Raw genomic sequence first — 26,906 nt, 5'->3', positions numbered from 1 at the left:
CTTGTCAAAGGTCTTTTGAGAATGTAAGTACATAACATCCATTGGTTCCCCTTTGTCTATCCTGCTTGTTATTTTTTTTCTAAGAATTCCAACAGGTTTGTCAGGCAAGATTTCTCTTCAGGAAACCATGCTGACTTTGGCCAATTTTGTCATGTGCCTCACAGTACCATGAAACAACGTCCTTAACAATTGAGTTCAAGATCTTCCCAACCACTGAGGTTAGGCTTTCTGGCCTATAATTTCCTTCTATGTGCGTCCCTCCCTTCTCGAAGAGTGGATTGACATTTGCAATTTTCCAGTCCTCTGGAACCATGTCAGAATTAATTGATTCTTGAAAGATCACTACTAAAGCCTCCACAAACTTGTCAGCTACCTCTTTTATAACGCTGGGGCATTGTCTGTCAGGTACAGGCACCATCTCACTAATAATAGAAACTAGACATACTTCTGCCCCCTGACACTCTAGAACCTTTGGCACATTACGAATGTCTACCACAGTGAAGCCTGATGCAAAGTATTTTTTCCAGTTCGTCCGCCAGTTCATACCCTGATAGTATGTCTGCAGCATCATTTTCCAGCAGTCCAATATCTACTCCTGTCTCTCTTTTACTGAAGAAACTTTTGGTATCCTCTTTTTTTTAATATTATTGGATAGCTGACTTTTGTATTCCATAGTTTCCCTCTTTATGACTTCTTTAGTTGCCTACTGTTGTTGTTTTTTTTTAAATTACCGAATTCTCAACTTACCACTAATTTTTGTTCTATTATATGCCTTCTCTTTTGTTTTTATGTTGCCTTTGACTTCCCTTGTCAGCCACGTTTGCATTATTCTGCCTTTAGAATGCTTCCTGTTCTTTAGGATGAGTTTATCCTATGTCATCTGCATTGCACCCAGAAACTCCAGCAACTGCAGCTCTGTTGTTATCCCTGCTAAAGTTAAAGTTGGCCAGCTCAGCTCCCCTCTCATGCCTCTGTAATTTCCTTTACTCCACTGTAATACCAATATATCTGAATTTAGCTTCCCCCCTCTCAATTTATAGCGTGAATTCTATTATATTATGATTACTGTGTCCTAAGAGTTCCTTTACCTTAAGCTTTCTAATCATATCAAGTTCATCACGCAGCATCAAATCCAGAATAGCTGATTCCCCCAGTGGGCTCAGCCACAAGCTGCTCCAAAGAGCTGTCTTGAAGGCATTCCAAATTCTCTCTTGGGATCCACATCAACTTAATTTTCCCAATCTATCTGCACGTTGAAATGTGACTAATGTAACATTGCCTTTTTGATACGGTTTTTCTGTCTCCCGCTGTATCCTGGCTGCAATTCAGAGGTTTGTAAATAACTCCTAACAGGTTCTTCTTATGCTTGCAGTTTCTTAACTCTACCCACAGGGATTCTACATACTCTGATCCTCTATCACCTCTTTACAAATATTTCATTTACATATATCAACTTACATATTCCATGCACGTGACAACCCTAGTGCAACTTTTAACTTGTTAAAATCAGTAGTTTCCAATTATTAACTTGTTCTTCATCCAAAGATGAGATTTTTTCTTCATGTAACAACTAAACATCATGTAAACAACTAAATAACTAAACAAGAACCTCAGTATCTTCGACTATCTCAGAAAATTCTATATTTCTTAGTAGCCAATGGAATATTCTTAATGTAGATACTGCTGTAATTTAGAAACAACAATAAAGTTGCACAGAATATGATTCCATCATCATCATTAATCACATGATCCATATAGAGGGTTGCTTATGGGATTGATATAAGACTTTAAGCTTGAAGTCCGCAGTAGTGTGGTGTTTAACTTAATGGACCGGACATGGGCATGTGTTGGAACCCATTATAGTAACTGGGGCATTTAAAATTTATTAATTATCTTCCATAGCAACACACACAAAATGCTGGTGGAACTGAAAGTCAGGCAGCATCAATGGAAATGAATAAACTATTGACATTTAGGGCCGAGACCTTTCTTCAGGACTGGAAAGGAAGGGGAAAAACACCAGAATAAAAAAGTGGGGGAAGGGAAAGTAAGATAGCTAGAAGATGATAGGTGACGCCTGGTGAGTAGGAAAGATAAAGGGGTGAAGATAAAGGAGCTGATACGAGAGGAGTGGACCATAAGAGAGAGGGAAGGAGGAGGATATCCAGGAGAAGGTGATAATTATCTTCCCTAAAGCTAATCTTAGTAATATTACTATGAAATCACTGGATTATCATTAAAAATTCTTTGGTTTACTGATGTCTTTCAAGGAAGGGAATCTACTAGTCTTACTCAATCTAGCCTATTCCCATCAGTGACTCCCAACTTTTCCATTGTTCTTTGGAATACTTTCTTCTTAGAGCCCTAACCAGCCTTCCTACATTTCCAAATCATGTCCAAGTACCACTGCATGCTGTGCAGCAGAAACCACGCCCCCGGCTGCCAAACCCAAGCGTCACACCCGAAGTGTCAGAGAGAGGCAAAACAAAATACATCTGAACCTGGCAGTCAACATCTGTGCAGAGAGGAAAAGAGTTAATTAATGTCTCAGCACAGTAATATTCAGCAGAACTGGATGTACCTTTATTTAAGTAAGCCCAGAGGTATAAAACTGTGGCAGTGGCAGGCATGAGGTTGGGAGAGCAAAGATCAATAGGATATATCTGTTGACATCAAAGAAGGATAAATGACAAAATAGGCAACGATCCAAAATCAAAAGGAGTGATAAAGAAGTCAGTAAATAAATAATGTGTCTAGAGGTGGCATAAATGACAATAATAATCTTGATAATATTAGTCTGTTTACTGTGTTGTTAAGAATGTCTGCAGCACTATTCATGACATCTCAGGGTAACAGACAGCATTAATTAAATGGGCAGAACCATATGTACTGTAGATGATGCGTTGATAAGCAGCGGTGGAGGCATACAATTCACTACATCCTGGCAGCAATGCCAGATTTGCCAGGTATACTTATCTGCTGCCCTCAACACTTGGCATAGCTTCTGCATTGACTCTCTCCTGACTGGGATAATAAAGAAAAATAAAGCAGCTGGAATGCTGTTTGCATAGAAAGGAAAAGTTTTCAGTCCACGTTATTCCCAACTGAGTGGTGTGTTGTAATTGGATGTAATTAGAAACAACTGGAAGAAGCCACTTAAGTCAGTAGGCAGAACATTGCAATCTCAGATGCACCATCCCAAAATTGCGATTATGAGTTTATAAATTAATTTTTATCTGGAGACGTTCTGACAAGCAGCCTAATTCCAATCCTAGTGGACCACCATAGCCAATGAAATGGTCCCTATCTACCTTAACCTAGATTCTGTGACTGAGTTGGATTTTACAACTAGGGACATTTGCAATTATTTCTAGTTGATTTGCCATCCCTGTGCCTGATTTCTGTGTTTGATAGATATCCACGGTTTATGATGTCACTTACTTTCCATTTATGGAGCAGATGGTAAAGCACTACAGTTGTTTCTCCTCATTTCAAGCAATTTTATTTGTGTTTTCTGTCAATCAATGAACCACATGCTGAAGAATGAAGCAGATGGCATATTAATCAACTTTCCTCTCCCCCATTTAAACACTTCTGTTTTGCAAAGCTAATCAACTCAGAGAATACTCAAAGACAATTTTAAATGGGTGGTAGGTTTCTTCTTAGAATCTAATTCAAAATTCTAAAATTCAATTAAGTAACTCAGTTTGTGAAATGACAAATGTAAATCCCACTTCCCTTGGAGAAATTTGTGAATTATTGCTGGGGTGTGCTTGACTGATAGAATACTCTGTTCCAGTTTGCCAGAGTTTGGCAAAACTCTATTCCTTCTGGCCCTTCAAGCCAAATCGCTGAGTTAACCCCATCTTAATCACAGGACTATGTACAATGATCAATTAGCCTACTACCCAGTAAACCTTTGGAATGTGGGAGGAAACATGATCATCTGGAGGACACCCATGTGTTCATATGGAGTACGTACAGACTTCTAACAGATGATATTGGAATTGAACTCCAAACTCATACACCCTGAGCCATTATAACATCGTGCTTACTGCTACAGCAATGTAGCGTTCCCATTACCAGGTAATGAAATAAGAGTATATCAGAATTTGGATCAAGTTTATTATCACCGGCATGCGTCATGAAATTTGTTAACTTAGCAGCAGCAGTTCAATTCAATACATAATATAGAAGAAAAAGAACAAAATAAAATAATAATTAAATCAATTAGAGTATATGTATATTGAATAGATTAAAAATCTTGCAAAAACATAAATAATATACATTTAAAAAGTGAGGTACTGTCCAAGGGTTCAATGTTCATTTAGGAATCAGATGGCAGAAGGGAAGAAGCTGTTTCTGAATCGTTGAATGTGTGCCTTCAGGCTTCTGTTCCTCCTAACTAATGGTAACAATGAGAAAAGGGCATGCCGTGGGTGCTGGAGTTCCTTAATAATGGACATTGCCTTCTGAGACACCGCTCCTTGTCGATGTCCTGAGGACTTTGTAGGTTAGTACCCTAGATGGACGAAATTTACAACCCTCTGCAGCTTCTTTCAGTCTTGTGCAGTAGCCCCACCCACCCCCATACCAGACAGTGATGGTGTCATAAAGTGGGCATTGGGAGCAGACCCAAATGCAAGACACAGACACTTAAGTATTATGAACTAGACTGGACTAGAGTTAGTGACGGGACAGGACACAGACTAGAAGTTGGGACAGGAACACAGACTAGGGCTAGGACTTTGGCTAGGAAAGCAGGACCAGGACAAGGAACTGGGAACTAGGAGCCTGAGCTTGGACTCCAAGCCAGAGATTGGACAAGGACACAGAACCTGGGTCTTGACTCAGGCTCGGACCCCCAGAACTAGGCAAGGACATGACGTGGCTACAGGACTAGACAGGGCTTGGGTTCTTCGAGGCTTGGCTGCAGGACTAGACATGGAACTCCTGGACAGGACAAGAACCCAAAGCCTTGACTCAATCTTGGGAGAACAGGAGCACAGAGCCTTGATCTTGGGAGAACAGGAACACAGAGCCAGGAGCCCTCCTTAGGAATGGGAGGGGGCCATGGCTCTACAGAGTGAGGACCCCTCCAAGGGAGCCCAACATAGAGCCAGAACTCATACACTGAGAGACAGTTCCCAACACAAGGTAGCAGCAAACAGCCAGACCTACCTAGCAAAGGCATGGACACAGAAACAGTTTCCAACACAATGTAGTGGCAAACAGCCATACCTACCTCGCAAAGGCATGGACACAGAGACAGTTCCAAACAACAATAGACAGTTCCTTATCTTAAGGCTCCAGTCTTGCTCTGGCAGTAGAACTTGCCAGTAAATACATGCAAGGCTTCAGAAGGAAGGTGAAGGGAACAGTCCAGCAAATGAAGCTGAACCCAGGAGCTATTTCTGTAGCCAGTCCAAAATGAGAATCAGGTGCCTCAATTAGAGCACCCAACGGAACAAGGGAAAACCGGAAAACCTGGGAAAAGGAATAACGGACCGGACCGTGAACAGGAATGCATACTTCACAGACCGGACCATGACAGATGGAGCCTGTCAGAATGCTCTCCACGGTACATCTATAAAAGTTTTGAGTGTATTTGTTGATATACCAAATCTCTTCAAACTCCTAATGAAGTATAGTTGCCGTCTTGGCTTCTTTATGACTGCATCAATATGTTGGGACCAGCTAAGATCATCAGAGAGCAACATCTGGAAATTACAGTACTCTGCAAAAGACTTAGCTGTATATATACACTTAGTATGCCTAAGACATTTGCACAGTACTATAGTAATTTTATCTATTGCACTGCACTGTTGCCGCAAAAAATAAATAAATTTCATGACATATGTTAGTGATGATAAACCTGATTCTGATATGGGTCTCTATTATGGAGTGAAAGTGGGATGGGGGCAAGGAGAGGGGAATCATAGTTGGGAAATGGGAAGGAAAGGGAGCAGGGAGCATCAGAGTGACATTCTGCAATGGTCAATATACCAGTTGTTGAGATGACCTTGCCTGGTGTCTCAGGAGTGAAGATGTCTGTACCTGCGCCACCCCCCTGCCCCCGCCCCAGCACTTATCTGTCAGCTGTCCCACACCACTCCTGTGGCGCTCCACCTTCACCAGTCCCAGCATCCTTTGCTCATGTCAGATTTATAAACTCACTCTCCACTCCATGTTGACAAATCAAACACTGTGTAAAAGTCTTAGATACCCTAACTATATATATGTGTCTAAGACTTTTGCACAGCACTGTTTGCTCATATGCTTTTCTACGTAACAAAAAAACATTACCTTCGCTTGGTAATAGTTGTAGGATATACATTCTAGAACTTCCTTCTTATGAGCCCTCTTGTGATATTTTGAGTTCATGGGTTGCAAAGATTCGAGAAGTGAGCTTGACATAACCTTCTCAAAGAAATGATGGATGAGTATTAAATGCTGGTTTTGCCAGTGACAGATATCTCTTGTAAATTAATGAATGCAACTATTTATCTCTTAACATTGTTAGTTATTATTAGTAGCATGAACCTTTGGAAAGATTATCCTCTGCTGAAAATACATTTACTAGAATGTCATGCCCATGTCAATGTTACTAATTAAACTATACTCAGTGGCCACTTTACTAGATACCCCCTGTTCTTATTAAAGTGGCCACTGCGTGTATGCTCACAGCCATCTGTTGCTGTAGCCCATCCTCTTCAAGTTTCAACATGTTATGTGTTCACAGACTCTCTTCTGCACCTCACTGTTGCAGTGTGTAGTTATTTGCAGTTACTGTTGTCTTCCCATCAGCTTAAACCATTCTGACTGTTCTCCTCTGACCTGTCACAAACAAAGTGTTTTTGCCCACAGAACTGACACTTGCTGGATGGTTTTGTTTTGCACCATTCTCTGTAAACTCTGGATACTGTTTTGTGTGAACATTTCAGGAGGGCAGCAGGTTTTTGAGATACTCAAACCACCCTGTTTGGCACCAACAATCATTTCATGTTCAAGTTCATTTAGATCACATTTTTTCCTTGTTCGGTTGGTTTGCTCTGAACAACAAATGAACCTCTTGACAATGTCGGGCGTTTATGCACTGCTTTGCTGCCACATGGTTGAAAAGATTTGGGTGAGTCTAGGAAGGAAGTATTTGACTAACACAGGTTAAGACGCAGTAGATAAATTACTGCCACCTAAATTTCCTGGATAGTAATAAAACGTGTTTACGCGATTATGTTAAGTCACACTTGAAATTACACATAAAAATCAAGGCATATGGATTATGCCACTGTTCACATTAAAACAAAATATTCTATTAGAAATGATACTATTCATAGGTGTTGTCACAATTCTGTTTTAATTTCTTTTTGGATTTAAGTCAGCTTCATTGCTTAAGATTTTGAAATAATGATTACAACTAATTGCATCATATCTTATCAGAAATGAACTACAGGTGTGAACAGTTCCATAAATGTTATTTAAAAATCATGCTATGTATAACATGGGAGGCCATTCATTTACACATTATCCAGTAGGGAAAGCAAGTATTCAGGAAGGTTAAGGTTTCTGAATATAAACATTTGTATGCCCATGAATGTGAGGAAAATGCATGGATATGGATATTGTGAAGCCAGAAGAGATTAATTTAATTGGCCATTTGATTACCAATTTAATTGGTTCGGCATAACATTGTGGGCTGGAAGGCTTGTTTCTGTGTTATCTTTTGCTATGTCTTTGGAATTCTTTCTCAAACAGTTACCCTGCCATATTTTTAATTACGCTAAAATCAGGCATTCTGATCACTATTTTCACCAAATATGACATGATATAGGAAATGATCAGCAGTTAAGTAAATTTCAGTTTTTCAAAAGTAAGTGGTTAATTTGTACTGGTAATATTTTGAGAACTTCCATATTATAATTAACTTCTTTGCCTGCTTTGCATAAAATGCATGTATTATATTTAGTTTGTAGATGTTACCAGAGAGTAATTTGAGAGTTATATTGAAAGGAAAACAAATGAATGAAAAGAAACAATAGTGACTTTGGCATCCAACTATTTATTCCAACAGTCTGATATTGCAGGTTTTTTTTTAGCAGACCCCACGTACAATTTTTGTACAAAATGTAAAGGAAGGGCAGTTAGGAACATGTGGTGATCTCTGTGTTGTAAGTATGCCTATGTTATAAAATGTAATTAATCTTCCCAAATCTTGCAATAAGTCTGATGTATGTTTTAACATAGTATCATCCTTTCCCATTCTTCTTCAGCTATTCAGGCGCCTGATGAAGTCACTTCATTTAATGAATACAAAAAAATACATTAAAGGGTCTTGGCCCAAAACATAGACTGATAATCCCTTCCATCGATGCTGCTTGATCTGCTGTGTTGTTCCACCATTTTGTATGTGATACTATCCACAAATGAGCATTCCTAAGAGAAAATACACTCAGTGACCACTTTATTAGGTACCTCATTTTTGTCATCTTCTGCTACTGTAGCCAATCCACTTCATGGTTTGACATGCACATTCAGAGATGCTCTTCTGCACACCACTGTTGTAATGTATGGTTACTTGAGTTACTGTCTCTTTCCTGTCAGCTTGAACGGTCTCTAGCCATTCTCCTCTGACCTATCTTATCATTAATTATCATTAATAAGGCAATTTTGCCCACAGAGTTGCCACTCACTGAATGTTTTCTTTTTGTCTCACTATCCTCTGTAAACTCTAGTGACTAGTACGCAAAAAAAATCCCAGGAGATCAGTAGATTCTGAGATACTCGAACCACCTCATATGCCACTAACAGTCAAAATCACTTCAATCAAATTTCTTCCCTGTTCTGATGTTTGGGCTGAACTATGACTGGAACTCTTGGCCACGTCTGCATGCTTTTATATATTGAGTTGCTGTCATAGTAAATATTTGCATTATCGAGCAGGTGGGTAGGTGTACCTAATAAAGTGGCCATTGAGTGCATATGCATTTATTTATGTGTAGTTTTGCTTTAAGTACGTTTGGAACACAGAAAACAAGAGCAGAACATTAAAGACTATCCAGCCTTAAAGGCTGATGATACTTATGTTTGCTGCAGTGTAATCTAATTAGTTTTTTTCCAGTAGGTTTGGTGTAAACGTAACATGAACAATCTGGGTACATTATGAACTAATATTCATACAGCACCTTGCCAAATTTGCTACAATGGCAAATTCAGGGCTACAATAATTGTGGAAAATATTGTATTGTTCAACCTATGTGGATTGCAGACATTGATATATAAAAAAATCAACAGTGATTTATTGAAATAAACAGCATTTCATAAGAAATCGGAGTATTATAATTTAACAAAGAGGAGGGGTTTACATTATGGTACAAATGCTTTCACTACCGAAGAGTGAAATCAATATTCACAAGTCTCAAATGTCTGAGACTAAATTATGAAATTCTCCCTGGAATTAGATTATTAGATCATAAAACAAAAGAGCAGAATTAGGGCATTCAGCCCATCGTGTCAGCCCTGTAATTCGATCATGACTGATTTCTTATTTCTCTCAACACTATTTTTCTGCCTTCTCGGTGTAAAGCTTTTGATACCCTTACTAATCAAAAACCTATCAATCTCGGCTTTAAATATGCCCAGTGATTTGGCCTACACAGACATCTGGGTCAATGAAGAATTTTGTTTTTTTATTTTCATTTGTTACATTCCCCACTTCTTTAAGCGCAGTCCTTCAAAACATATCTTCTTGACCAAGCATTTATTGATCTGCCCAAATGTGTCTTTAAGGGAATCAGTGGTAAACTATCCCCTAAACTGCAGCAAGCATAAACTTTGGGATGTTTTGATACATTGGAGGTGCTTTTCAATTGCAAGCATTTGTTGGAACAATAACAAAATAGTCACTTTTTAAAAACTTCCCTGAACTACATTGGTGGAAAGGAATGTGGCTTTCACAATGTTTTTGAAAATCAGGCTTTCAGTAAGAAAAATCGAAGGGTACACTTTTAGCTCTCCAAAATCAGTAGGCGTTGATCAGGTTGGATGTGAGGTTAACATTTTTTAAAAATTCTAACTCAAATCTAACTTGCTCATTAATTTTGTGAGGATATGCTTTGTAACTCTTTCTTAATAGTGCTGCTTCAGTTGGAGAAGCAGATCCAAATCTCCCGAGAAATCTTGCTCCATCTTGTCAGGAATACTGTTCTTCTCAGTCTTCCCAATTCCTAACAGAATATATCCTCACATCCTATTAACTCAGACCGCTATGCTTCTCCAGAATTTGGGCAATTCCTTCTGTAAGTGCTGCATTCTTTCCTTATTATCCTCAAAACACACACACACACACGCATATACGCATGCACATACACACGTGTGCATGCACACATGCATGTACACGTACACATACGCATGTACACACACACACAAACACATATGCAGAGACACATATAACACAGACAAAGCACTTACCCTATAAAGAATCAGAGCCATATTATCAAACAGAGTCACTTAGGCATATACATCTACAGGACACTCTCCAGTAAATTTAAGATCAAAGTATAATAAGCAAGGACATCAGAATAATGCCTTTCTTGCCTGAAGCATGGAAAAAGAATCTGGCATGTGGAAATATTTATTTAGTTTAATTCTCTTTGTTTACAAATCATATCTCTGGTCTTAAATCCCTCTCCACCTCTGTAATTTCCACCAGCACAATTACATTTTGAGATACAGTCGGCCCTCCTTATCCGCGAGGGATTGGTTCTGGGACCCCTCGCGGATACCAAAAAACATGGAGGTTCAAGTCTCTTATTCAACCTCTCTCAATGCGGTGGACCCTAGGACCCAGCGGAACCCCAGACCTTACTGAACCTGTCTCAGTGCGGTGGACGTTAGGACCCAGCTGCAGAGATCTGAATCCGCAGTGTTTCTGTTCACGAAAATAATCACGATCACGATTGAAAATAAAGTGGAAATAATAAAGCGATCGGAAAGAGGTGAAACGCAATCGGTCATTGGAAAAGCGTTAGGCTATGTCGGTCAACGATCGGAACAATTTTAAAGGATAAAGTGAGAAAGGCCCTGCCCTGATGAAAGCTACAATTATTACTAAGCAACACAGTGGTTTAATTATTGGGTTTTGGGGTTTTGGGTTTTTGATCCTCCACATCAACCAGACAAGGATGGAGAGCGCGCTCAGGAGCGATCTGTCACTGGATCAAACTTGGGAACTTCCGTTCCCGAGCCCTGCGCTAAAACATACGTTCTTAAGTGTTTTATATGCATAGAAAGGTAAAATATATACTATATACTAAGACAAATGTTTGACTAACTGACGCTAAATAATACTGGATGTACCCATTCCGACTTACTTTGTAAGAGAACTTCCAATTTTTTCGATCCCAATCCACGATAACCCACGCACATCATCCCGTATACTTTAAATCATCTCTAGGTTACTTATAATACCTAATACAATGTAAATGCTATGTAAAATAGTTGTTATACTGCATTGTTTAGGGAATAATGACAAGAAAAAAAAAGTCTGTACATTCTCGAACAACAAGTGCTGGATTTTCTCGATTCACGGTTGGTTGAATTCGCACATGTGGAACTCGCGGATAAGGAGGGCCAACTGTATATGTATTCTCTTTCTCCTGCCTTTGCTCACCCCGCATTTAATCACCCACCATTTGTGGCCATGACTTCAACCATAGTGGCCCAAAGCTCTGAGTGTTTCTCCCTGCACTTCTCATCTCTCCACATTTTCATTGCTGCATGAATATCCCCCTGTGTGGCTTTGTGTTTCTTTGTGTTTGATATTGAGTCCATTGTCCACAAGCTCTAAACTTAAGAGTTGACTTTAAGCCCTATTCAATATATGTATCTACAAATACATCACTTTAGGAAGATTACACTGCAGCAAACGGTATTTCAAGGTCTAGTTTTCTTCACTGCTTAGTCTCCACGGCGAGGTCTAGCTGTCAATAATCGCTATTAAGTGGTGGGTTCCCCTCTCCCTACAAAGGAGATACTTCCAGCTAACAAAGCAGGCTAGGCACAGTTTACAAACAAGAGGAAGTCTGCAGATGCTGAAAAAAGTCATACACACAAAATGCTGGAGGAACTCAGCAGGCCAGGCAGCATCTATGCAAAACAATAAACAGTCGACGTTTCAGGCCCTAAACCTTCATTAAAGGTTCAAAGGTCAAATTTAATGTCAAAGAAATGTATACAGCATACATCCTGAAATGCTTTTTCTTCGCAAACATCCAGAGAAGTGCCCCAAAGAATGAATGACAGTTAAACGTGAGAAACTCCAAAGCCCCCCCCCCCCCCCCCGCGTGCAAGCAACGGCAAGCAACAATCTCCCCTTCCCCCACCAGCAAAAAAAAGCACATCGGTACCTTCACCGAGCCCAAGCGTGTGCTAAGCATTAGCAAAGATACCGACCAAAGTTGCCCCAAAGGCTTCACATTTCATCTGATATTCAAAAAACCACAGGTTCTCTCTCTCCCTGGCAAGGGGGAGGGAAGTGTCCCCCATTTTCACAACGAGCAGCAGACCTAACAACAACCCGCTTGTTTACAATGTTAAAAGTCCATTTTATCGCTTTTTTCAAGCCCTATGACTGAAGATTGAAAAGACCTTGTGTCTTCGAGCCCACAGCGCAAGGTGTTCCGGCCTCCCCGATGACACACAAGTCTCCTGCCGTGACACCGGCCCTCGATCCTCCCGTCTCAAGAGCCCCGAGATCTTAGGCTTCCAAACACGATCGAGACTCTCGGGACAAACCCTTGACATGTGGAATAATAGCCAGTTGTGGAACCCCAAGAATGGGTCCCATTCCCGCAAAGAACTGAAGCCTATGCGTAACTCCAGGATAGGGTCTTCAAAAAGACTCCTGAAAGGGAAAGATAAAGATACTAAAGGTAGAAGTGGAAGATGCAAACAAAGGAGTTGCCATTAGCCCTCTGAAGTTCTTCTTTCTACTGGACTGGAAAAAGAGAAAAAGAGATAAAAGGTACAACACAGTTTACATGAGAAGTGAACACAGTTTACTTTTAGTGATACTCATTTAATTTAGACAAGTAATTATTAACATAAACTTAAAACTCAGAGGATTTATAACCGATAAGATTTTCAAATTACAGATTTCTAAACTACAAAAGATTTCCAACTATAGGTACAGTTCTTACAGACTAAAAAGACATACGAACATACGAAAGAGTTGTAGGTGAATGAGTTTCCCAGCACAGAAACCGAAGGCAGAGGAATGAATTCAAGATCTTTCTGTCACCCCACCTTTATGTCATTTCAAGCAGTTCTGACTGCTTTCTAACAGTTATACCACTTTGCTACCAGTTGAGATTGCTTGTATGTAATGTTTTTTTTAGTTTCATTCATCAGACCAGATGAATTACAATGTTTAATTAGGCCAATGTGGATCCATTGCTTCTCTAAATTAAATCATGGGCCAAGGAGAACCTCATTTTTCTCTTGTTTATGACAAGAGGCTGAGCAAGGAATATTGCTTGAAAGTTTAACCTCATCAAAAACAACTCTTTGACCCTTGCAGTGCTAGAAAACTGAAGTTAGCAATAAGCTCCTTAAGCCCTGGAAAGTGAATATCCATCAAAAAATCCTCCTCAATTAATTTTTGCAGCATTAACATTGCTATATAAATGGGAGGTAATATAGTGTGAACAATGATTTTGTGATTATCTCTGGGTAGCATGCAATCATTTCTCTTTAAATGACAATTAGCAATATAAATGAAATATAATCATGACCTTTGTTCACCCAAATGTAATCACTCCACCACTGGCAGCCATACTCTCAACCAATATGCCCTAAGCTCTAGGTTCCTCCCCAAACCTTCCACCCAGTGGCTATGAACAGCAGAAGAGTAGGCAGAGATTTGAAAAGACTCAGACATTGAAAATATCCTGGAAAAGAATTGCCTGATTATGACTTTCACATAAATAATTATAGTGAAAACCTATAGCCACCTATTGTTTTGCTATAAAACAGTGATTTTTTTAAACTTCTTTATTTTCAGTCATAAGAATGGTACTAAACCTCAGTATAACTATGTGCATTAAGAGTCATTTTAAACAACCCAGATAATGTCTCATTGCTGCAGAAAACTTGATAATGTGACATCTTAAAGAGTGCTGTCGCCATTCTTTATCACTAGATAATGCTGCACATTGTATTTTAGTGATTGTTAAAAGATTTCTGAAGTGACATCTTCTGTTATGCTGCCTGACTAAAAACATTAGTGCTCAGCTGTGGGCCTCCAGTCTAATTACACAGGTAGGGAGCGGGGGAGCTGAAGTAGAGCACAGGCACAATAAACAGCATCATTGTCAGAGCTACAGTACATGATGTATATGTTTCTCTTAAAAAGGGTTCTGGAATCTGATGTAATAAAAGCAAAATTTCACTTGTTCAATCACCATAAATCAGTTGGCCCTGGCAAAGCCTTTTCAGGGGCATGCTCTCAGAGCCATCAGTCTCTCTGACAGCATTCTACATAACTCATTGTTCAATTGTATGCACTTTCAAGGTCTGTTGTGTACACAGAGACAATGCATTTTCTATGGAATGGAATCGCATAGAGAGTAACAGACAGTTGTCGCTGCTCTTTTGTTGTTGTTGGTGCGCAAAAATCATCTAATTGGGGAGCTTGGTCTTGAAAGCAGAGCAGCTGAGCCCTCTGCTGTTAGTGTAAGAGCTGTGCAGTTAACATGCGCTTTTGGGGCATTCAGGATCTTTTTTTCCTTGCTTATTCTTTCTTTGAAGTTAGCATTGCTTCGCACTTTAAACTGAGTGTTGCACAATGTAATTTCGGTCAATGTTCCCCCTCAGGTGTGTGCGTGCACCCACGTCATTTGCTACTAGCGCACAAAAGCTTGTCACCCTCTACCTCATTGGCATGTTAAGTATATTTCACAATCGTACACAATCACATTTCCTTTTCCAGTTTCTGATGCAGACAGTGTTGACGACATGGATTTTGTGATGACTTGTCTGCAGATTTTAGAACTGGCTTATTTATACTGTTTTTATCAAAGAAATTATTGGTTTACTCTCTTAAATTCCAAAGAAGCAAAGGGCGTGAAGCACAAAAGAACTGCTAGTTCATTTAAAGCAAAATGGCTTAATCAAACAGTAGAAACTGCTTCACTGAAAGCTCATGAAGTCAGGAATGTGCAGCTACGAGAAATATTTATGTACAATACAGAAAATGGTGTTATTGCATGTATTGTCGTAATGCAAAAGTTGCTGAAGAATTTCCAAGTGGAAAGAAGTGAAGTGATTTTTGGAAACTTGACTTTGTAAAGAGTCATTTAGCAAGCAACTCATATATGGACTGTGTGCAAAAGCTCAAGTGAGAAAATCCTTCATTACACACTGCAGGCCTGCTATGTGTGTTTTGTTAGAGTGAAGATGAGCAAGAGTGAAAAGTATCAAAATTGCACAGCTCTAGATCTTTGCACACTATGGTCATTACAAATTGGAGGGAACACCGGTTTCAGTGGAAGTGAATTTGAGAAATGGAGCTTATGCCCAATATGGTATTTATTTATTTATTTGTTTGTTTGTTTATCGATCTATTTATTTGTTTGTAACAATTTACGATGACCAATTGGCCAACCAACCGGTCAGTCTTTCGACTGTGGGAGGAAACCGGAGCATGCAGAGTATGCCCATGCAGTCACAGGTAGAACATATAACTCCTTCTAGGCAGTGGTGGGAATTGAACCTCAAGACAAGTCAAGTCACTTTTATTGTCTTTTTGACCATAACTGCTATGTGCAGTACATAGTAAAAATGAGACAACGTTTTTCAGGACCATGGTGTTACACGACACAGTACAAAAACCACACTGAACTACGTAAAAAACAACACAGAAGAAAAACTACACTAGACTACAGACCTACCCAGGACTGCATAAAGTGCACAAAACAGTGCAGGCATTACAATAAATAATAAACAGGACAATAGGGCAGTAAGGTGTCAGTCCAGGTTCTGGGTATTGAGGAGTCTGATAGCTTGGGGGAAGAAACTGTTACATAGTCTGGTCATGAGAGCCCAAATGCTTCGGAGTCTTTTCCCAGACGGCAGGAGGGAGAAGAACCTGTAAAGTATTGTGCTAACCAGTACACTACCGAGCCACCTAATGTATCTGCATTATGTATTTAGATTAAGGCACCAAAGATATATTGCCACATCAGTGCCGCTGATAAAATATGGGACCTTAGTCTTAATACTAAGGACCCATATTTTATGTCAGGGAAGCGTCTAAGTTTCAATCACTGATGGGAGAGAATTTAGTACCAAACAATAATTAGACAAGGAAGTACCGTAGATGTCGGATTATAAGCCGCTACTTTTTCCCCACATTTTGAACAGCTTTGAACACTGCGGCCTTTAATACGGTGCGGCTAATGCATGATTTTTTTCATGCCGCCCAAAACATTTTGCCTCGTAACAGTAGACCAATAAAATTGATGAGTAGTTCACAGAGGTCCAATGAAATTGTACGATAAATCAAGCGCACTTTCACAATTAAATTATTGTAAATCAGTCATTTGTACTCACCCTCATCAACATGGAAAACACTCGAAGAAAAGCATTGTGCTGCCTTTATGGCAGTTATTTAGTTTATAATATTTTCGCTTGGTAATTCATTTTCTAGTTAAAGTTAGAAGTGTTTTAACTATATTTGTTTTCTGTACTACATCGCGGGATGCTATGACGTCACACCCGGTTTCGCCGCGTCTTGTGGGAAAAATGCCGTTTGCGATAAACGGGAAGGAGGGGGGCGAGCACATTACGCGAGCGGCATTGGATCTGAGCGAACGCTGCTTTTAAGTTAAAGGCGATCAATAACTTTTCCTGGTAGGCTGCAGTATATATATTTTTTACCAGTCGTTAGGAGATATTGGAATGTTGTTCAGTAAAAAAGTATACACAACGTATATTTAAAAGTAGCCGCGTTACAGGCACGGTTCGAAAAAAAGCATTTGCAATATGTATTTGTTTATGTTACCATATGGATTTAATTAAAAGTTAAAAAATCCTCACGTGTAATATCTTTCTGTGTAAATATCTCATATTACAACGTGAGACACCTGCGGCCGAAAATCCAGTGCGGCCTAAAATCCAGTGCGGCCTAAAATCCGGTGCGGCCTAAAATCCGGTGCGGCCTGTACAAGTACAAAATTGATTTTCTTTCTAAAATTAGAGCCAGCGGCTTTTAATCAGGTGCGCTCTGTAGTACGGAATCTACGGTAGTTGAATGTTTGCAACACTGAGTTGGCATTGGATCAGGATTTTGGAAAACCAAAACAGGCACCCCTTTGTTCAAAGTTCAAAGTAGGTTTATTATCAAAATGTCACTATATACTACCCTATGATTCATTTCCTTGCAGGCTTTCACAGTAGATCAAAGAAACACCATACAATGAAAAGATTACACATAAAGACTGACAAGCATCAATAGGCAAACAAAATCAAACTGCAAATACAAAAAACCACAAAAATAGAAATAATGATAAGACATCAACAAAAACAGCACTCCATTCAAGCATGTGCAATTCTGAGAAGTGCACACCACTAATTGAAAGCACAACTTACCAATAATCACGATAGAATAAAACTTTTACCAATGGAAGACATAACCCTCTGTCTCCACAATCTGAGCAGACTAGATTCCAATAAAGAAGATCAAATGTCTGACTCAGAGTTGGAAAAAAGAGGGTTCCCTATGGCAATAAAGGACCAGGTGGTTTACACACAAAAAAATTTAAAAAATAATAAAAGGCCAATGCAGAAAGTCCCAAGAGAAACCAAAAACTGTCCAACTTCTTACAGGTTCCTGCAGCAATTTCAACTCAGTCTGAGTACTTAGCAGGCACAATCAAGTGGCAAATATCATTCACCAAAATCTTGCTTTAAAATACAAATTCATAAAAAAACACCATGCCCTACTATAAATACAAGCCTAATCCAGTTTTAGAGTTGGAGTGCTACAAATTATATTACAACTGATCCATTATTACAAATAGGACAATCCATAATAACCATCTGGATGTAATATTAGAGTATAAACAAGCAAGAACAACTTACTTAACAGATATAGCCATTCCAAACACTAATAATGTACAGAAATCAATAAGTGAAAAATACTAGAAATATACGGAATTAAAAGAGGAAATTGAAAGACTATGGAACATGAACAGGGTATGCATTGTACCAACAGTAAAAGCTACACTGGGTATCATCCCAAAGTCACCACACAATAGCAATAAACAATTAGGCCTACACAGCAATATTTGTATAAATCTCCAGAAAGCCACAATACTAAACACCACTAGAATAGTCTGGAAGTTCCTAGCAATTGAGAAATGAGTGTGTTTGGCTATGCCCATACATCAGGTTTTACCAACTTGAGCTGAGTAAAGTTAAAAGTAATAAACAAACAAACAAACAAACAAATAAATAAATAAATAACACCGAGGACATGAGTTGTAGAACCCTTGAAGGTGAGTGCATAGGTGGTGTTCAGTGTGTTGAGGTGAGTGAAATTACTCATGCTGTTTCAGGAGCCTGAGGTTGAAGGACACCAACTGTTCCTGAACCTGGTGATGTGAGAACTAAGGGCGTTGCTGCAACAATATTATGTGTTAATATTTCAAATGCATTATCGGCTTGAAATATATTATTGGTAATTATAAATAATTACTTCCAGTCAAGACGGCACCTGCGTGCAATGGTCCTTTGGTCGACATTTTCTCGATAGATTACAAAACCATATACTTCAATACTTTAATGTCTTTTACATTTGTTTTCCATCTTGAATGTGATTCAGTGCTCTGTGATCTCTGAGAGGATTCTGAAAGGCAGAGGCAGAGAGCAGGAACCTCATGGTAGGAAGACTGTGAGCTGATGTTCAACTCCATTTCACTGTTTAAAGCTTTCATTGTTCACCGATTAAAGTGACGAGGGAGCTTGAAACGTTGGCTGCGTGCCTTCTTTTCACTAGTAAGATCGCTCTGCTACGGACAGGGAGAATGTTGCCCTGATTTTCTGCACATATAGATGTGGACTTGGACTGTGGACTTTTTTTCAGTCTCATGTTTTTTCTATTATGTTTTCCGCCCTATGTTTCTAATTTTTCATGTGCAGGGGAGGTGGATTTAGGGGTCAATGTGCCTGTTCCATTTTCGTTTTTTATTATTGGCGGGAAGGAGAAATTTGGTGGTCGATGATTGTGCTGCTAAACTTTTCTTTCTTGGTTTCATGGCTATCTGGAGAAGAAAAAATTCGAAGTTGTATACTTTGATAATAAATGAACCCTTGAACCTTAATTTCAAAGGCTGAATATTCCTGAGTTCAGTGCAACACTTTGGTGCGTTATCCATATGGCTCATGAAGATGTGTGTTAATTTCAGTCCTGGGACATTTTATTGATTAGAAAATGCAACTGAGACAATTATAGTGTGAAACTATATTGAAGGATGACAGTTATGCCTTCAGTTTGTCCCTTTCCTGTTGACTTTTCCTGTGGGATTATGGTGAGAAAGAAAGAGAAAAAGGTGCCAATTAATTCTGCAAGTTGTGTCCCACAGCATATTCACTTTACTGGGTTGCTCTTCTCCCTAGATGCAGACAGCATGTTGCTTGTTCTCCATAGGGAACCACGGATGATATTATTCTACCTTGTGAAGTCCTTAAAACTGAGATTATTTTGCATGCCTCCAAATTCCTGTCTCCTCTCGCTTTCCTCCAAGGGCAGTTAGTCTAGCCACTGTCCCAGGCATCAGTCTAGTGAACTTTTGCTGCACCCTTCCAAAGGCAACCATATCTTTCCCAAGACTGGAAGGTGAAAACCACAAATTGTACAGCATGTGTCCTCATACTAAAACCTTTCATGAGCTGAAAGACTTCTTTGCCCTTATACTACAACCCTTCTGTAATAAAATTTGACGTATCCTTTCTTTGGTGGATAACAAATTATGTATGAGGAGGAATTCGCAGAAGATAAACCAGACTGTTTATCAATTCTATGTGAGTTTAAAGCCATTGGTTTATCCCTTGGTTGCTTATAACAATATAAAATATTTTCAACTCATCAGCCAAAGTTAATGTCCTGGGAATCATAAAGCTTCTAATTTCACCAGAGATAATCTGCTCATATAAAGTTTATTGTCCCTGAGCTTCCCTGTTCCAGCCACTGCAGAGCAGCTTTTGCTATGATGCATCATGTTTGTCAGGAGCAGTGAGATAGAAATATCTTGTGCAGTCGTTTAGTCACAGAAATATGAAGTTAATCTATCTCCTTAATACAGAATAGTTTGTAGTCTGATGTTACAGCAGTGCAGTTAGCACAAGGATACCCAATTCAAAGAGAAATAATTCTTCATGGGTTTTCTAAGCTGGAAGGCAATTGAAAATTCAGAGTTGTAAATTTCAGGCTTGCTGTTGTCTTCAGATATCCTCTTACCTCATTAAACGGACATACTCTTTATGCCTGGACCAGGAGAATTATCCAAGGCATTTCTTCATTCCCATAGGAAAGCTCAATTAATTTGAGGAGTTGGTGAATTGTGCTTCTTGTGAGCAGCAAGAAAAAATATTAAGAAGATAGGCTACTTGATTTAAAGCTTTCTTATATCTCTTAAGGTTAAATAAAAATTGAAGGCTTTACAATCGGCAATTCCTTTCACCTTCAAGCCCAGGAAATATTGCAGGACCCTGAGTAATTAAACACTAGAGATTGTCAGTTGCCCCATGAAAGATGGACATGTGAGCAGCGGTGGCTTGTTCACCATCCAGCGCTTAGTAGAATTACATCCACTCAGCACCAATGTATAAAGTGGTGACCAAGGTAACTAATTGTGATACAAGCCAGGGGACATAGTTGTGGCAATGTATAAACAATATTCCAGTGGAGCTGAACATGATTTTCCTCACTAACCTCATCAATCAAGGAGGGAAACAGGTCCTTAAAACATTTTCAGCTATAGCTGACTTTCCTTGGATGTGAACTGCTAATGACAGGGACAACATTATTTTTTTTCTTTTATCGATTGGTATAGTTTGTCTTCTCTTGCACATTGGTTGTTTATGTATAGTTATTAAGTTCTATTGTATTTCATTATTTTCCTGTAAATGCCTGCAAGAAAATAAATCTCAAAGGAGTATATGGTGACATACAGTCACCATAATATAAATCTGATTATATTAGATAATAAATTACGTACTTTGATTTTGATTTTTAACTTTGATGACAGGGGCTCAATAACTAAATGCAGGGTGTAACTAATGGAGTGCAGGATGTCACTGGCAGAGCTCAGTGGATCATTAGCTGAGCACAGGACATAATTTGCTGCATATGTATTGCTGTGAGCCTGCTTGAACTTCAACAGAAACTCCAGAAGATAAGAATGATCACTGCCTGATGCATATATATTTATATAGCTGGTGGATGATCACAAAAGCCTCATTATTGCGGCAGTGCATTCATTTTGAGACAGTACCAGTTCTTCACAAATTTAATCCTGCAGCATGGTGACTTTTGAAGAATGAATGACATCCCATATAAAATTAACTGATAACAGTTTTGTGCAACCTTTTGATGCCTGAGTACAATAGTCGCAACTCAAGCTAGGGATCCATTGTGCTTAGTGAACGACATAGTGCAGGGGTGCTGAATGTGGCTGTTTTTGTGGCTTCTCTAGAGCCTCACATTATCTTATGTTACAGTAGGATCTGCTTTTGGTGAGCTGGAGGAGCCTGCATTAGACTAGAAGGTTCAGGAGCAGAAGAAGGGGAAAGTGCAGAGAAGGAGGCGACACATCTACATCTTGCAGCCAAAGACGTAGGGGGGAGGTTAATAACAGTGATTTTGGTAATCTGTTCAGACTCTGATCAAGAACTGTGCTTAATAGTTCTGATGCATCTTGGGCACTTCCCTCATATTCTTTCTCCAAGAACATCCAAAATGTTCAGTTGGCTGCTCAATCGATATCTCAGCATTCACAATTAAACTCCGATACTGATCAAGGTGCTGAATAGGGCCAATATTTGTTTTCCACTGATTCTCTCCAAATTTATCAATGCACAATCAAAGAATATTGATTGCCTTTCCTCCTTCAAGAGGTGCTCCCCAGCAGCCATGGCAAAGCTATCCAAGGCTCCCATTTGTTTTGGCCCACAAGGCCAGCTGTACTATCTATTGGTACCATAATTCATCCTCTATCTGATTTCTTTTTTCACCCATTCTCCTTTGATTCTTCTAGTATTTGAAATTCTATCACCCTCCCTCTTTAATGCCATCTATGACTGGGCCCATTGGGGTGAATACTCTGATGATGGAAGAATTTCTTTTTAAGCCATTAGCCTGAATCACCAGCTTCAGTCATGAGGGCAATTCAGCAGTATTTCTGGAACTGACACATATGCCAAATTAGAAGGTGATATGTTTGCACCAATCGAAACAGTCATGCAAAACTACAAGTAGGCTCTTCCACAGACTCAACCAAAGTAGAAAACCACTTTGCAGGATGTTGTGTGCCTTGTCTAACAACTTAAGTGAGAAGAACATGATTGTTCTACATGGCTGGATCTCTATTATATTCTTCTCAGCCATGTAGCTTGTGCTTCTGGTGAGAACCCTACCCTGATCTAAAACCCATCAATGGTACCTACTGTCACTCATTACCGGGATGTCAGAATGCATCCATCAGCAGCAGCTCCCTCAGATGTCATTTGCCATGGTGGCAACAAGACTACTTGGCCAGTGAACACTTTCCAACATACACTCAGTGGCCACCTCATGAGGTACACCTGTACATCTGCGGATTATTGCAATTATCTAATCAGCCAATTACGCAGCAGTGACACAGTGCATAAAAGCATGTAGACATGATCTGGAGGTTCAGTTGTTAAACACACTAAACATCAGAACAGGGAAGAAATGTGATCCAAGTGACTTTGACAGTGGAATAACAGTCGGTGCCAGACCAGGTGGTTTGAGTATCTTAGAAACTGCTGATCTCCTAGGATTTTCAAGCATAATGGTTTCAAAATTTATAGAGAATTGTGTGATAAACAAAAACTATCCAGCAAGCAGCAGCTCAGTAGAGAAATACACCCTGTTAGTGAGAGAGGTCAGAGGAGAATGGCCAGGTTAGTTTAAGATGACAGGAATGCAACCATAACAAATGACCCTGATTTACAACAATGGTGTGCAAAAGAGTGTAGGGTAGCATAATTGGTGAAAATGTACATCATGCACAACCACTGACATTGAGTTGGGATTTCACTTTAAGAGGCTGGTTTGACATGATAACATGGTTATGTAAAGGTTTTTTAGCAGGCTTTTTTGTGTTCATGTTTTGGAGTTCAATAAAATGTGTTACAGTTTTTCATAAATGTAAAATGCCTCACTTTGTTTTATTTGCAAAACCCTACTAGAGCCTGTCTGAATGCACAATACGCTGAGCCTTGATGTAGATGAGCTATAGCAGTCAAAGGCCACAGTATGCACTCAGTGGCCACTTTATTAAGTACAGGGGGTACCCAATAATCTGGCCACTGGGTGTAGCTTTAAGATGAGAAATCTGTAGCATCTGTTGCTTTGTTGCGATTTTGCTTTAAGCAGCTTTCTGGACTCAAACTGAGAATGATTGTGTGAGATGTAAATATGTTGCCCAGTTTATGAGATGATGATGAAGACTAGTCCATCAATCATTAAAATGAAGCCAAAGAGTTAAAAATAATCCCAGTGACTGTGCCAAATGGGTCATGTGAAGCATGCAGTGCGCACATCACTTTCCAAAGTTCTGTTTGCTCGTCCATTTAAAATCATTGCTGAAGATGTTAGTCAAGTTGCAAAGTGCTTTTCTGTGTGTACGAAAGCTGAATCTTCCTGGCATTTCCTGTGTTTCTCTCCTCTTATCACAGTAGGGAATGCTAGCTTCCAACAGACACTGGAGACCATCTGAGACTACGATAACTGCAATCTGTGTATGCAATTGGAGCAGAATTGAAGCTGTGATATTCATGTTCTGGCTGAAATTAATGAGGTGACATGTTACGTGTGAGATCTGGGGATTAGGATTTGACAAATGCATAGAATATAATTAGCCTTAGCAATTTATTGGGCTTCTGTGCAACACAGAAAAAAAAGTAAAATAAAATGTTGTGTAATGTCTCAATTTTTATTGAACCTTTTGAAGAAAATTTTCAGATATGTTTTTTTTTCTGCTCTAGAAGCACAAGGAGGCATTTTGATTCTGGTGGTAAAAAATTGGGTGGATGTGTGCATTCTGAGGAGAATAAAGGAAAAGTTCAGAGTACGTAGACAGTCCAAATGAATTGGCATGTTCAAAGCAGATAGAATGTATGTTGAAATACATGAGGCTATCCACTTTTGTAGAAAGCATAGAAATTTGGAATTAATATGTTATTGAATGATGGTGGTTTTCAGAGTGATCTAGTGTTTTATCACATGTTCAGGCCTAGCAAGGAAAATAAATGATATATTGGCTAAAACTACCGAAGAAATTGAGCATAAAGGTCAAAGGTAAAGATGTTTGAATGAAATTATGCCAGGGCGTGATCAGACTCCTTACTAAAGGAAGAATAGACATGTGATTAAGAGAATGCAATAAAGAGTCACCAGATTGATTGCTGAGATGAAGGGGAGGGAATGGTTGATGGGTGGTTGCTGTACAGTGAGAGATTAAACAAAACCAGTTTATAATTTGTCCTGATGAAGGGTCTCGGCTCGAAACGTCGACAGTGCTTCTCCTTATAGATGCTGCCTGGCCTGCTGTGTTCCAGCAGCATTTTGTGTGTGTTGTTTAAGTTTCCAGCGTCTGCAGATTTCCTCGTGTTTGCTCTTATAATCTTACTATGTCGATGTGCTTTGGGAAGTTGGTCATTAAGCATAACACTCCAGTCTGAGGCATAGTTTGGATCCAGTCCAATTTGCCTACTCTCACAACAGGTCAACTGCAGATGCTATTTCATTTGCTCTTCACTCATCTCTGGAACATTTGGACAATGAATATCTATACATCAGGATGCTCTTCGTTAACTGTAATTATAATTCTATAATTCTCTCCAAACTAATCACCAAGCTCCAAGTTCTAGGCTTCATTTCTTCCCTGTGCAATTGGATCCTCAATTTCCTCACTTGTAGCCCCAATCAGTATGGATTGCCAACAAGATCTTCTCTACAATCACCATCAGCTCAGGTGCACTCCTGCTCTACTCACTTTATTCCTATAACGGTGGGACTAGGTACAACTTGAATGCCATGATGGTATTGGGTTTGATGACCACAAACTCAAACAAATATCTTAAGCCTTATTCAACATAGATAGCTGCAGGTTACCTCACTAAAGAAAGGTTATACAGTAGCTATCTACTCTTTAAGGAATAGTTCACTTCCCTGTTTTATCCCTCACAACAAGTTTAGCTGCCAATACCCACTATTTGAGAAGTGGATACTCCCTCACTTCCAAGAAGCAGATACTTCCAGCTAACAAAGTATTTTAAATGCAGTTCATTTATTTTTAGTGATTGTTTGTTATGTGCTGTGTCATACAGCATAGATGATTGTAGTCTTTCCATGACCGTGATATTTGTTGGCAAAATTTTCTGCAAAAATTGTTTGCCATTGTCTTCTTTTGGGCAGTGTCTTTACAAGACAGATGACCCCAGCCATTATTAATACTCTTCAGAAATTGTCTGCCTGACATCAGTGGTTGCATAACCAGAACTTGTGATATATACCAGCTGCTCATACGATCATCCACTGCCTGCTCCCATGGTTCACATGACACTGATCAGGGAGCTAAGCAGGTGCTGCACCTTGCTCAAGGGTGACCTGCAGGCTAGCAGAGGGATGGAACGCCTTACTCCTCCTTTGGTAGAGACGTATCTCCACCCCACCACTCTTTTTTTTTAGTGATAAATGTAGACAAAATTCTTAAAACACATTTAGAGCTCATAGAGGATTTCTACCTTATAAAAGATTTCCAAGTTACAAACAATTTCTAAAATGCAAAGGATTTCCAAAACACTGGTACAATTCGTATAAGCTCGTAAGACATAACAACAAATTGCAGACGAATGATACAACTGTTGCAGAAATCAAAGGTAAAGGAATGGATTCTAATCACCCAGTCTTTTTTATCATTCTTTTTGTTGTTCCTGCAATATTCCTAATAAGCCTGACTACTCTCTGCATTTACAAAGTTTTCTGCCACTTTGTAAACACAAAGTACACTGCAGATGCTGTGGTCAAATCAACACATACAACAAGCTGGATGAACACAGCAGGTCGGGCAGCATCCGTTGAAATGAGCAGTCAAAGTTTTGGGCTGAGACCCTTCGTCAGGACGAAGAGTCTCGGCCTGAAACGTTGACTGCGCATTTCAACAGATGCTGCCCAACCTGCTGAGTTCATCCAGGTTGTTTTCTGCCACGTTGGTACATCACAAGTGATATTTTTCAGATACCTTTTCACACAAATGATCTAAAAGCTTCTGGAGACAAATTTCCCAGATAATCATAATTAATGCCATGAAGCTGATTCTCTGAGCATACAAACCTTCCAACTATTAATAGATTACCTATTTGACGTGCTAAGTGATAGTATCAACTGGGTCTGCAAACTTCCTTGAACTAAACAACATAGCCAGTGTTGTCTGGTTTGATACAAGGACAATTAACATACCCCATTCTCTTACACTGCTCCTCTTGAGGAGTCAGCTCAGGTGTTGTGGGCCAGCATCTTATGCTTTATAGATAGTGCTTGTTTGCAAAGCAATCCTTTTAACTTCAGAATGATTACTGCTTTTTATTTACATAAGGAACTG

At 39.4% G+C, this 26,906-nt stretch overlaps 1 protein-coding gene across 5 annotated transcripts in view; it reads left to right on the top strand.

Annotated features, from left to right (window-relative positions):
- The window catches only part of LOC140713763 (cadherin-12-like), a 421,855-nt gene that overhangs the window by 321,165 nt on the left and 73,784 nt on the right, over positions 1-26,906 (top strand). For 2 of the 5 annotated variants that reach the window (XM_073024267.1, XM_073024266.1), the window contains exon 1: positions 23,900-24,101. The exons of the other annotated variants lie outside the window; for them this stretch is intronic. The gene's annotated coding sequence lies outside the window, so the exon portion shown is untranslated. Of the gene's footprint in view, positions 1-23,899; positions 24,102-26,906 lie in introns of those variants that run through there. 5 annotated transcript variants of the gene reach the window in all.

The sequence above is a fragment of the Hemitrygon akajei genome, chromosome 20, assembly GCF_048418815.1.
Source record: "Hemitrygon akajei chromosome 20, sHemAka1.3, whole genome shotgun sequence".
NCBI lineage: Eukaryota > Metazoa > Chordata > Chondrichthyes > Myliobatiformes > Dasyatidae > Hemitrygon > Hemitrygon akajei.
This window is presented reverse-complemented; position numbering and strand designations above follow the sequence as displayed.